We start from the raw sequence: 12,884 nt of genomic DNA, 5'->3' as shown, positions 1-12,884 counted from the left end.
GAAATAATGCTGGATTTAATATCTACTTGATTTTTATAATTTTGCATCACCGAATTCAAGCCTTTCGGTCTTTATTTTAGTCAATAACTTAATTTTACTGGGCAAGAAAGTTTCAAATGATCATAATAAGTCCTCTTTTTCTGTCACTCTTGTTAGATAGAATTTAATGAAACTGGGTATTTGTATCGCTATTCAAATTAATTTAGTAGTTTTAGTTGATTTCTTTAGGATCATCTTACTGGTAACAATTTTCTATTACCTAATTTTGCCACTAATATACTGTATATATATATATATATATATATATATATATAGAGAGAGAGAGAGAGAGAGAGAGAGAGAGAGAGAGAGATTTAGTATTTATGCAAATTACCCTAATTAAAAGTGATTAGCCCCAATTTTAATTAATTATTAATTTTGTATTTTTTTTTTTTTCATTTTAGGATCATTAAAATTGTTATCATTTAAAATCATGGAACCAGCAACAAAAATAAGAAAGTATGAAGCTCGGTTTAAAATAAGAGTAATAGCAATGGCAAAGCAAACTAATAACTGTGCTGCTGCAAGAAAGTTTGACATAACCAAGATGATAGTAAGAGAATGGAGGAAGAAAGAAGACATTTTAAAAAAATTGCCAGAGAAAAATGTGCGATGAGTACGGCGATCACCCGATGGCCGCAACTGGAAAATCATGTTGCAGAATGGGTATTCGAACAAAGGCAGAATGCTTATCTTGTTACAAGAAATATGATTAGAGCATATGCACTAAATAGTCAAGATTGAATCTGGATGAAAGTATAGAATTTCAAGCTACTTCAGGATGGTGTAATCGTTTTATGAACAGACAAAATCTGGTAATACGACAAAAAACGAATATTGCTCAAAAACTACCAGCAGATCTTGACCACAAACTTACCAGTTTAAATACATTTATTATTCAGTTGAGACAAGAACATAAATTTCTATTGTCCAATATTGGAAATATAGATGAAACTCGTATGAGCTTTGATATATCATGCAATAAAACAGTGGAGTCTAAAGGTAGTAAGAGTGTGCTAGTTCGAAGTACAGGTCATGAAAAAAACAAGGTTTACGGTTGTGTTGTCATGTTTGGCTGATGGAACCAAGTTAAAACCAATGATCATCTTCAAACGTAAAACTAAACCTAAGATAAAATTTCCTTCAGGTGTTTTTGTACATTTTCACGAAAGAGGATGGATGGGTGAAAATGGTGTGAAATTAATGTGTGGAACGCGCGACCAGGGGGTATAATGAAGAAACGCATTTATTTTTTTCTAGACGACTTTTAGTATTCTCAGTTAAATGACTACGAAACATATCCCATACTAATAAATATGGGATGTGTTTCGTCATTTAACTGAGAATACTAAAAGTCTTCTAGAAAAAGAAAACACAAAAATTGTTGTTATACCAGGTGGTTTAACTTCTACATTGCAACTACTAGACGTCTGAACAAACCATTTAAAGATCAAATGCGAGAAGAGGGGAATAATTTAATGTTGAATGGTGAAAAATCATTTACAAACGGTGGATCTATGCGCGTTGCATCACTGATATGTTGTGCAATTTTGTGATCAAAGCATGAACTCGGGGGGGGGGGAACCTCCTTTTCGAGTCATCAAAATTCGAGTCATCAGAATTCAAGAAGAACCGACCTACCAGTCCGGAACTCGGGGGGGTGGTGCTGTAGGCGTCAGGGGGAGGAGCCCCACTAGTATATATATATATATATATATAGCGTGGTGAATTTATGGTCTAACCTTCCAAGATGAATCCGCACAATAAAATGCCCCTCATTCCCCGGAGGCCGGATTGTTACCACCTATGGCAGCAGGCAGTTAAACATGAAGGCAGAGGGTGCTAAGAATCCCCGGTAACCAGATCATGCTGCCATTGGAAAGTAGACCTTGGAACATTAAACTGTAGGACTCTGAGCAGTGAAGCACGGCTGACTGAACTAACTGAAGAGCAAAAGCGAATAAAATGGGACATTAAGACTATTACACTTTTTTTATATAATCTTTGTCAAGTAGCTTTATTTTATCCTCATACATGTTTCGCCAATTTTTCTATTGGCATCCTCAGGGAATACAAACTAGTAAGCTAAAATGAAGGTTACAGACTAGGTTCTAACTGATGGTTCTAATTCATATAAAAAATTGGTATTGTGCGTGTCTCGTTAACGTGATTTATTCGTTATGGCTCATGACGTAATTATTCTGAAAGTTCATTTCTTTGATGCTTAATGATCTGATAAAAGTTTTCCAAATTTCTGGTAAAATTAGACCTTGATTCTTGTTTAGGTTTTCAGTTTTACGGGCGACTGTAGCTGCTTCTTTAAAGGTTCTTGAATGGTAGTTATCTTCTATGTATGGCATAAGGCTCTTATCCCACTCAATGTGATGGTTAGTAGAGGCGAAGTGGCATGAAAGGCCTGAAATGTCTTGTCTGTTATTTCTGACATATCCTATGTGTTCTTTCTTTCTCGTTTCGAAGCTTCTAGAGGTCTGACCTACGTAACTAATACCACATGAGCAAGGTATATTATATACTCCAGAGTACTTGTAGAATGGGTGAGGATTTTTCGGTGATCTTAAAAATTTCCGAATAGTGTTGATTGGTTTGAATGCCACTCTGATCTTATGTGGTTTTAAAAGGTTAGCTAATTTTTTGGAAAGGTTGCTGACAAAAGGAATCGTAATTGTACTGATGTATTGGACGTCATCACGTTGTCGATGTGGTATATCAGTAAAGAGAATCTTGTTATAGAGTCTTTTTGGGTAACCATTTAAAGAAAGTTCTCTGGATATTGTGGTTAATTCCGTTAGTAGGTCATCCTTGTCTGTCGTTTACTGTATAGCTCTTTTCTTGAGACTATGGATAATGCTAAGTTTCTGCGCTATGTGATGAGCTGAGTTGAAATGGAGGTAACGTCCAGTATTTGTAGGTTTTCTGTATACAGATAGGTTGATACTATTATTGGTTTGTTTCTTTATTAAAATGTCAAGGAATGGCAGCTTTTTATCTTTTTCCATTTCTAATGTGAATTTGATGGTATTGTGGAAACTATTGATTTGGTTGAGGTAATTCATTAGTTCTTTCGTATGATTCCAAATGACAAAGATGTCATCTACATATCTGTACCAAATTTTCGGTTTTGGAATGATCTGGGTTAAGATTTTTTTCTCTAGATCTTCCATGAATAAGTCAGCACAAGGAGGTGAGAGGGGGCTACCCATAGCTAATCCAGTGAGTTGTTTGTAGATCGTTTTTTGCCAAATAAAATAGTTAGAAGTTAAACAGTGATCGAACAAAGTAGTGATGTTTCTTGGGAACAAGTTGTCTAAGATGTTGATGACTTCAACCACTGGAATGTTAGTAAACAGAGATGTAATGTCCAGGCTTGCTAGTATATCCTCTTCAAAAATAGGGATGTTTTTTATTTTATCTATAAAATGTTTTGAGTTTTTAATATAAGTATCCGAGACGTGAATGTGTTGTAAAATCTTCGCAAGATACTTGGACAGTTGGTAAGTGGGAGAATAGATTCCATCAACTATTGGACGTAATGGTATACCTTCTTTATGAATTTTTGGAAGGCCATACAATCTAGGAGTTAGTGGGTGCATTGATTTTAGTTTTTGTATAATTTCTATAGGCCAGTTATTCATTCCACGTAATAATTCATTGGTGTCATTATGTTTTTTTGTGGTAGGATCTCTACTGAGAACTTCATATACAGACCTGTCAGAATAGATTTCGTTAAGAAAAAATTCAACAAAATGGGACATTCTTGGACTGTGCGAAGATAGACGTAATGGTGAAGAAATTCTTCAATTAAAAAATGGAGACATACTGTATTATACAGGTCAAGAAAAAGAAAGAATCAGTGGAGTTGGATTCTTGATCAACAAAAAACTGAAGAACAACATAATAGAATTTGACAGTGTATCCGATCGAATAATAGGTATCGTTGTTCAAATCTCAAAAAGATACACTCTTAAGATCATCCAAGTCTACTCACCAACAATAAGTCATACTGACGAAGAAACTGAAGCCTTTCATGATGTACCCCAAGTCTACAATAGAGGAAAAATTTTTAGAATTGTAATGGGAGACTTTAATGCTAGAATTGGTATATAACATTCAGATGAAAGATCAATGGGAAATTGTGGATATGGCATTAGGGGAGACAGAGGAGCAAGGTTAATAGAATTTGCAGAAAAAGAAAAGCTGTATATCATGAATTCCTTTATCAAGAAACAAATACATAGAAAATGGAATGGAAAAGTCCAAATGGAAAAACTAGTGAAATTGACTTTATCCTCAGCAATAAGAAAAACATCTTTCAAGATTGCTCTGTTATAAACACCTTCAACATTGGAAGTGACCATGGTATGGTACTCAGTTAAATCCAAATAAACTGCCAAAAAGAAAGAAGAAAAATGTTTCGTTGATCAAAGCAAAACATAGATGTACACAAATTCAACATTAAAAAAGATATATTCCAACACGAACCAAACAGTAGATTTAAACATCTTATTATAGATGGCCTAAAGATAAAACTAAATGAGACCCAAGTTATTATTATTATTATTATTATTATTATTATTATTATTATTATTATTATTATTATTATTACTGGCGATTCCAGGGAGTCCTCAGACTCATCGAGGAAGGCCCTAAACATCATGTTCACACAAATATTCGACATTCTCACAGAATCTATCATACCTTGCCTTGAATTCACTCACCGTCATAGCACCCACAACAGACTTTGGCAGCTTATTCCACTCATTTACTACTCTAAAAGTAAAGAACCCAGCTCTAACACCCCTGCTAACCACACTCTTTCCCAGCTTCCACAGGTGTCCCCTAATTCTCCCACCACCAGTCCTGATCTCAAAATTATCCTCTGAATTAATTTTATAGAAACCCTTCAGCAATTTGAATGTATCAATCATATCTCCCCTTTTCCGCCTATCAACTAATTTCTGCAACCTACAAATTTTCAACCTGTTCTCATATGGTTCATTCCATAGACCTGATATCATCTTAGTCACTCGCCTCTGGATCCTGTCCACCTCCTCCCCATCAAGAAGGAACCTAGGTGACCAAATCTGGGCACAGTAGTCGAGATGAGGTCTTATTAAGGCTCGGTAAAGAGATACAATAACTTGATTGTCTCGGCTCGTCAAGGTATTTTTCCACAATCAAGTGAGTTGATGAGATGATTTAGCAACTTTTGAAATGTGCCCCCTTACTTCATCTCCCTATCCACCAACACTCCCAAGTCCCAGGCCTCGTCAATCACCTGGAGTACAGTTCCACCAATGTGTCGTACTGCTGCTAACCTTTTCACCCCAAAATGCATAACGTTACATTTTGGCACATTAAATTGACATCCATTCTCCTTAGCCCAGAACTCCAATCTATTGAAGTCGTCCTGCAAGATTTTGACATCTTCTGCATTCACTATCGCCCTACCCAACTTTGCATCATCAGCGAACAAATGAACTGTTCCGCTTAGATCCTTCCCTATATCGTTAATGAATAAATTAAATAGCAGTGGTCCAAGAACAGAACCCTGCGGCACACCACTAGTCACAGGCCGTCTTTTGGACACTACTATTGAATAAACTACACTTTGATATCTCTCCATCAACCACCCACCTATCCATCTCACCAACCCTATATCCATTCCCATATGTTGTAGTTTACGGATTAGAATTCCATGTGGTATCCTGTCAAACGCCTTTGCCAGGTCCAGCAGTATTACTGTAAACCCATTACCTTTATCCAGTTCAGAGCCGTCACCTCGTTATAAAACTTGAGCAAGTTACTGAGGCATGATCTACCCTTCACAGAGCCATGCTGTCCCACGCACAGTATCTCATTTTCATCAATCCATTCCTGTATTTTTCCCTTGACTACTTTCTCTGAGACCTTGACAACGACTCCTGATATGCTGATCGGTCGGTAATTTGCAACCGTAGCTTGGATCCTCCTTTATTCAGTGGAATTATTTTCCCCTCTTTCCACCCCTTCGGGACTAAACCAGACCCGAGACTCAGATTAAACAACATGGTCAAGGGCACTGATAATTCTTTAGCCGCTTCGCGCAAAACCCGTGCCGGTATACCGTCGAACCCCACAGATGTATTCACATTAAGGTTCTGTAATAGACTATTCACCTCCACTTCATTCATCAGAATTCCCGTATAAACTAATGGTTCCTTCATTTTTTCAATGTCACACCTGGATGATATACTTTTGCAAAGTGCTCGCTCAGTAACTCCACTATATCGACTGATTCAGTGACCTCCTTTCCATCATCATTCCTTAAAATCATTTTGTGTGTACAGTTTTTTCATGCTTGCAGCATATTGAAAGAACTGTTTGGGATTCTCTTCAGCTTGCATAGCTAGTTTCCTTCCATAATCTGCGTTTGCTTTTTTTCAATAGCTATGTCCAACCAGAAATAATAAAAATCAATAATGAGGAAATTAAACAAATAGATCATTACATATACTTAGGACAAAGATATTAATGGAACAAAATATCATGGACGAAATTAAAAGGTGCACAGTGGAAAGCATTTGGAAAATTACAGTATTCAAAAGCCAACTACCATTATGCCTGAAGAGAAAAGTTTTTAACCTGTGTATTCTTCCTATACTGACATATGGCTGTGAAACATGAACATTGAATGCAAAGGAAATTCAAAAATTGAGAACAACCCAGTTTAGTATGGGAAGAAGTATGCTTGATATCACAAGACTGAATCACAAAAGGAATATGTGGATAAGAAATCAAACCAAAGTCTCTGACATCATAGAAAGAGTGAAATATCTGAAGTGGCAATGATGGGCTGGGTATATTGCTTGAATACAAGATCAACGATGGACAAAAGCAGTATTGGATTGGATTCCACGAGAGGAAAAACGACCACCACGACGCTGACCTAAATAGCGGTGGATTGATGATATCATCAGATTTGCAGGAGTGATATATATATATATATATATATATATATATATATATATATGTAGATAATTTTTTACCTTGGGAATAATATGTGTTAAAGATGCCAAGCTATTTTAACTATTACTTAACCTTGATATTTCTAAGCCTGGCTCCCAATGATGAGACTTCAATAAATGTCGAAACCGGTCTGAGTAGTGGCCCCTTGCCTTTAATGCATAGCATCATACATCTCCTGAAGGAGATGGGCTTTTCATTAAGGGTAAATATTAAGAATAGTGATCAGAGTTTATTCCACGTTTACCACGAGTTTCCTAGACTTGCACTACTTTGCAGGTCACCTATACATTGTGGGTGATATTTAGAGATAAGAATCTTGACTTTATGTGTTTGGAAATTTCCGGGGAACATATGTCGCTCTGTGATATCACACGGTGTTTTGGTTTGCCCATGCAATTGTGGGCAACGTTTTTAAGATAAGATGTCTTCGAATTTTCCCAGGGTGACACATCCTTAAATGTTGTCATGTTTTGTCTTTGGTAGTCTATAGATGGTTGTACTAATTTTTCAATGCATTTTGGGGTATTTCTTTCCTGTTAAAGGGTGGGAATTCTTAGAGTAGAGTGGTGATGGCGGCAGTGATTAGGCTTTTCTGAATAATTTAATTATATGCTGGTGTCCCTCAAACACACACACACACACACATTAGACATGAAAAGTCACTAATGTATCCATGTTGATACTCTAGTATGTACCCTATGTTTATTCTTATGGAAAAAAAAACTATTCAGTATTAGAATTATGCGTACCAAAACATACGAGCAGTGATTATTGAAATTACAATTATAAATTGTTATATTTAAGTGAAAAAAAAATTAACTTACATTTCTTTCCAGAATGGTAACATCTTGATACTATCTAGGTTTTCTGAATATTCCAAATTGTTGATTTTTAACATATATTCACAGCACAGAACACAAACACAAGTCTGAAAATGCAGTTGACTTTTTCATTAGAGCTTACTGGGGATAATACATATTCACAGCAAAAAACAGACAAAACATAGGAGTTGAAAGATATTTCTGTAAATAACGAGAAAATATAGTTGACACATCGTTTAGATTACCACCCGTTTGGTTCTGTTCGTTTTCTTGGAGATGACTCATTAATTTCCGGTCTTAGTTTTCGGTTCTTTTCAGACTATGGAACTAGAGTTACTCATTTTTTTGTATACAACTAATCACATCCTGTATTAGATGACGTTCATAAAGTAAAATTTCCCACATTTTTTCCCCGCACTTCTGGAGCTTCTCTAATTACCAGCATCATGGAAGAAAAGTAAACTCAGTGCTTGCCTTTCTGTTAATCTCATTTATTTCTGGTATTAGTCTGTAGAAACATCCATTAATCACATATTAATGGATGTTTCTCAAACCCGTACATATGATTTGATTAGCATTCACATGATTGTGATGACACATATCCTAAAATTATTCATTCCTGATTAAGGATTTTATACACTTATTGTTTTCAAGTAGATGGCTTGTTTGTTTGTTTACATTTTGTGTAGCTAGGAAACTGGAATTTATTTCAAATGAATATTATCTCTGTAATATATATACTTTGTTAATTTCTATGTTAACGTTTATTTGACTGTAATATTATTATCAAATTGTATTTACTGAAACTAACATACGGAAATTAAATAAAGTGAAAAAGACAGTATTTTTTCTTCTTATTCTTCTAATTTTGCATTTGCGCTGATGTTCATAGTGTATGATTTCCCACTGGTGCTTATGTATAATTCACATGATTTTTCTCTATGTGACATTTCAAAACAAGTTGAACTATGGTTTTTACATAGTTCAATTATGTAACACTCATTTCCATTAGTCCCAATTGACTGTTGTACTCTCAGCCTGACATTTATTTCGCCAGTAGTGATATTTATATATATAATTTAACACAATTATTATATTAGATATTCTTTACAATACAAATAAATAATTATTTATTCTTATTTCAAATGAAAATTAGCTCAGAAAGAAATTTAAAAAAATGCTTACCCTCAAATAAATATTTATGATCATAGCAAACAAGAAATTCATCAGCTTTTTCAAAGTTTTGAAATTCATGCAAATATTGTTTTCATCATTTGGTATCATTTAAATGAAGAACGGGGGTGGCTATTAAGTTTGTTAAAGTTTTTTTTATTTTCTCTTCAAATGACGAGTATTATTTGATATATGCATGTTGATTCACTTGATTTTATCTGCACACAATGATACCTTTTTTCTACAGCAATCTTTTTAAGAGTTTTAGTAATGTGTTGGTTTAAGATATCTAATGTCTCACTGTAAAATAACCAAATGCTAACAGTATTGTGCCTTTTCAGGTGAAATCTTTTCCACTAAAATTCTGGCTATTAATTTAATACCCGATTATTCCATTTACTTCCAAGAATTGAGTTTCTTGAAATATTCAACGGAGGGCTTGCATGAACAAATAAGACTTTTAATTCACTGAGTCAAATAAAAGTCTCTGGTTATTTTGTGGCATGAAATTTCTCAAGGAAAACAAAATGTTATGGTCTTACTTAAATTTGTATAACACATCAATGACACCCAATTTGTTTATTTAAATTTACACATTTTATTTGAGTGAAATATTATTTACAAATTGTATTTACTGAATCTAACATACAAAAAATAAATAAAGTGAAAAATACAATCAATTTTTTTGTTCCTTAATCTTCTTATTGTTAAATTTACACTGTTGTTCAAAGGTTAATGTTGGTGTGTTTTTATCGTACTTTGTGTAGAGAATGGTAAAATTTGTATTTGTGTTGTCTGAAGAGTACAAACATTTTTTCTCTACCAAACTTTAAGAGGTTAAGTCATGTTGTTGGGTTAATTATCTGCTGTCTCTCAGTAAAACAACCAAATTCTAACAGTTCAGATTTTCGATTATGTGAACGATTTGTTTTCAGATAACTCAAACAATGTCAATAGGTAGTATTAGACAATTTCTAAAATAATCAATTACATGGATATCAGTTTTCAACACTTTTTCCCCTTGCCTGGCATTAATTTCACAACAATGATTTTTTTTTACAATAATTAAACAGAATTGCATTAAGGTATAAAGTTGTGAATTTAAATATCAATTTCTAATCAGAATAACTGAGTAAAAAATTCACTGTGGAAAAACACAACAACAAAAGCACACATCTTTGTTCATTTAAGTTTAAAATGCATATTTCATTTTGCTGAAATACTATTTACAAGTATATTCACAAAGACAAATTCGAAAAAACATGTCATTACCTAAAAATATTTCACAATATTTAGTTTACACTCTAAACATTTTCCAAATAGTTCAATGAATAAAATTTGTTACTCACTGTTTCTTGGTTATATTATATCAAAATAACAGGTCACGCAAAAAAAGTTTTTAAATAAGTTACCATGGTAGGCACAGTTCCATACATTTGATATTGTGTTAGTCTGGAAATGACACCATGCCTCCCTAAACATTCTGTGTATTCTTTTGTCACCAAATATACACAAACAGTTTTCATAAAATGTTCGTAAATGTCCCAAAAAAAGAATCTTTATCGAATTGGATAAAATCTTGAAGGTCTAATTTTACCATTAATGAATTTAAATGATTACCGATAATTTTCCCCATGATACGAAAAGCTGGTAATTCAGTTTCCAAAAATAGTAAATGATTATTGAAGTCGTACATTTTTGGTGAAAATCTCTCATTTTCTTCACAACTAATAGAAAAAACTTTACTTCCATCAGCGCCTGTATTATCAAGTATTAGTTCCCCATCTTGGCATATCAGAATATAACACTCACACAAGTCCATTTCGTAATCAACTGTTCTTTGCAAGTAGCCGAGGATATCAGACCACTTCCTGCGAAACGTTTCCCAAGTGGTCCTGGATAAATACATGCCGATGTACGTGTCTTCTAAAATAATAATGGATTTCCATCATTTTAGAGCTATGTGAAGAGTTTTGTCTCGTGCTATTTTCCTGAAGAAAGAAAATTTCAATGACTTTTGTGGCTCACCGATTATTTTACTTGAATTTCCTGGACACAAAACACCACAAAACAATACGTTAGCAGCATTGCTGCACTGGATGAACGAATTGCAGCAACTGCAAAGACACTTGACATGTTTGTTTTTTCTTATAGTACTGTTTACCTGACCCTTAACAATGACCATTCCTTCCAAAATGAAACTTTTGCACAGATGATTCATGGACATGTTTCTACATGCTGTTGGATATGATGTTGATGTGAGATTGTCTTACCGTATGATGTCGTACGAGACATCATACGGTAAATGTTATCTCTGTGGCTTGAAGGGTATTCTATATTATTTGTCCTCATTATGTTAAGTATTTTATCCTCACAGTGTGTTTGATGTTAGACCATGTGAGTAGTTCTCTTATTCATATGTCTGAAATTGTTGGGATGGGGAAAAAATATAGCATTAGGTGGTGGAAGTGAAAAGTTAGTCAATAGGGTGACAGATATCCTCCCTGCAATGCTCCCCCACCCCCTAACCCCATCATCCCCCAATGCTCCCACTCTCCTCCAGAAGATGTCTGCTTAGGCTAGTGAAGATGAGCGAGCTCATCATTGGCGGATATCTTTTAGTGATGTCACCTCCAACTGATACTGATAACTTTGGAGGAAAAAAATGCGTGTTTTTTCCCTCCAAAGGATATGATGCACAAAAGTTTCATTTTTAAGGGAATAGTCAGGGTTAAGGATCAGGTAAACAGCACTATAAGGACAAGCAAACGAGTCAAGTGTCTTTGCAGTTACAGCAATTCATTCATCCAGTGCAGCTATCATATTGTATTGTGGTGTTTTGTGTCCAGGAAAGTCAAGTAAAATAATGGATGAGCCACAAAAGTCATTGAAATTTTCTTTCTTCAGGAAAATACCACGAGACAAAACACTTCACATAGTTCTAAAAGGATGGAAACCAATTATTATTTTAGAAGACACGTACATTGTGATGTATTTATCCAGAGGTGTAGTTGGGCCAGGGCGATGCCCTGGTACTTTTTTAAAACTATCAAAATTTTTAAATTCATTATAATAAATTAAGAATTATAATAATGAGACTTATAACGCATTTCCAGCTTTCGGTCAAAAAATAGCAGCTTGTCACTCTTGTCATTTTCATTTCAGAAAACAAGACAATGTCCTGCATCTATGTTCGGTTTAGAAGTTTCAAAACCAAAGAAAATTGACAATACTGCACCCCCACCAAATGCATCGCAGTTGGTCGTTTGTCATCCCTACACCCCTAGCATGTTCAATGGACCTGACAAATTAAAACATGTTTAATGGGACCAAAGTATAGTTGTTCACAAGCTGCCAAGGAGAGTCCATTCATGTTTATGGGAAGAAAAAAATGAGGCGATGTACGAATTGGTCACCAACATGCGAATTTACTTGCTATACGTAAAATTTTCCAACTGCTATACAAGCAAAATAGTTTTCACTTTAAAAACTACAATGATCATAAAAGAGAAGTTAATTTTCCGACATGTAGTAATAAACAACCCATCCCACAAGACAAATTGATTACCCTATAATCGGAATGGATTCTCCTTATTTTCACATGCGCAGAAGTGTCGAAGGGTCTTGAATCTGTGGGCCTACTATATTGTGCTGTGTGTATCGACAATATGAAGAGAACCAATGAAAACAAATTAACCAATTACTTCTCAAAAATTGAAAAGAATGAAAATTCTAGTACGAGTTTGGAATACGATGCAAAATGTCTGCCGAAAATTAAGAACAATGAGTGTGAGCATGTTCCTTCTTCGATGCTTCCAGAAAAAC

The sequence above is a fragment of the Typopeltis vanoorti genome, chromosome 16, assembly GCF_054136105.1.
Source record: "Typopeltis vanoorti isolate ZY-2024b chromosome 16, IOZ_Tvanoo_1.0, whole genome shotgun sequence".
In the NCBI taxonomy this organism is placed as follows: domain Eukaryota; kingdom Metazoa; phylum Arthropoda; class Arachnida; order Uropygi; family Thelyphonidae; genus Typopeltis; species Typopeltis vanoorti.
Note: the sequence above shows the minus strand (reverse complement) of the source record.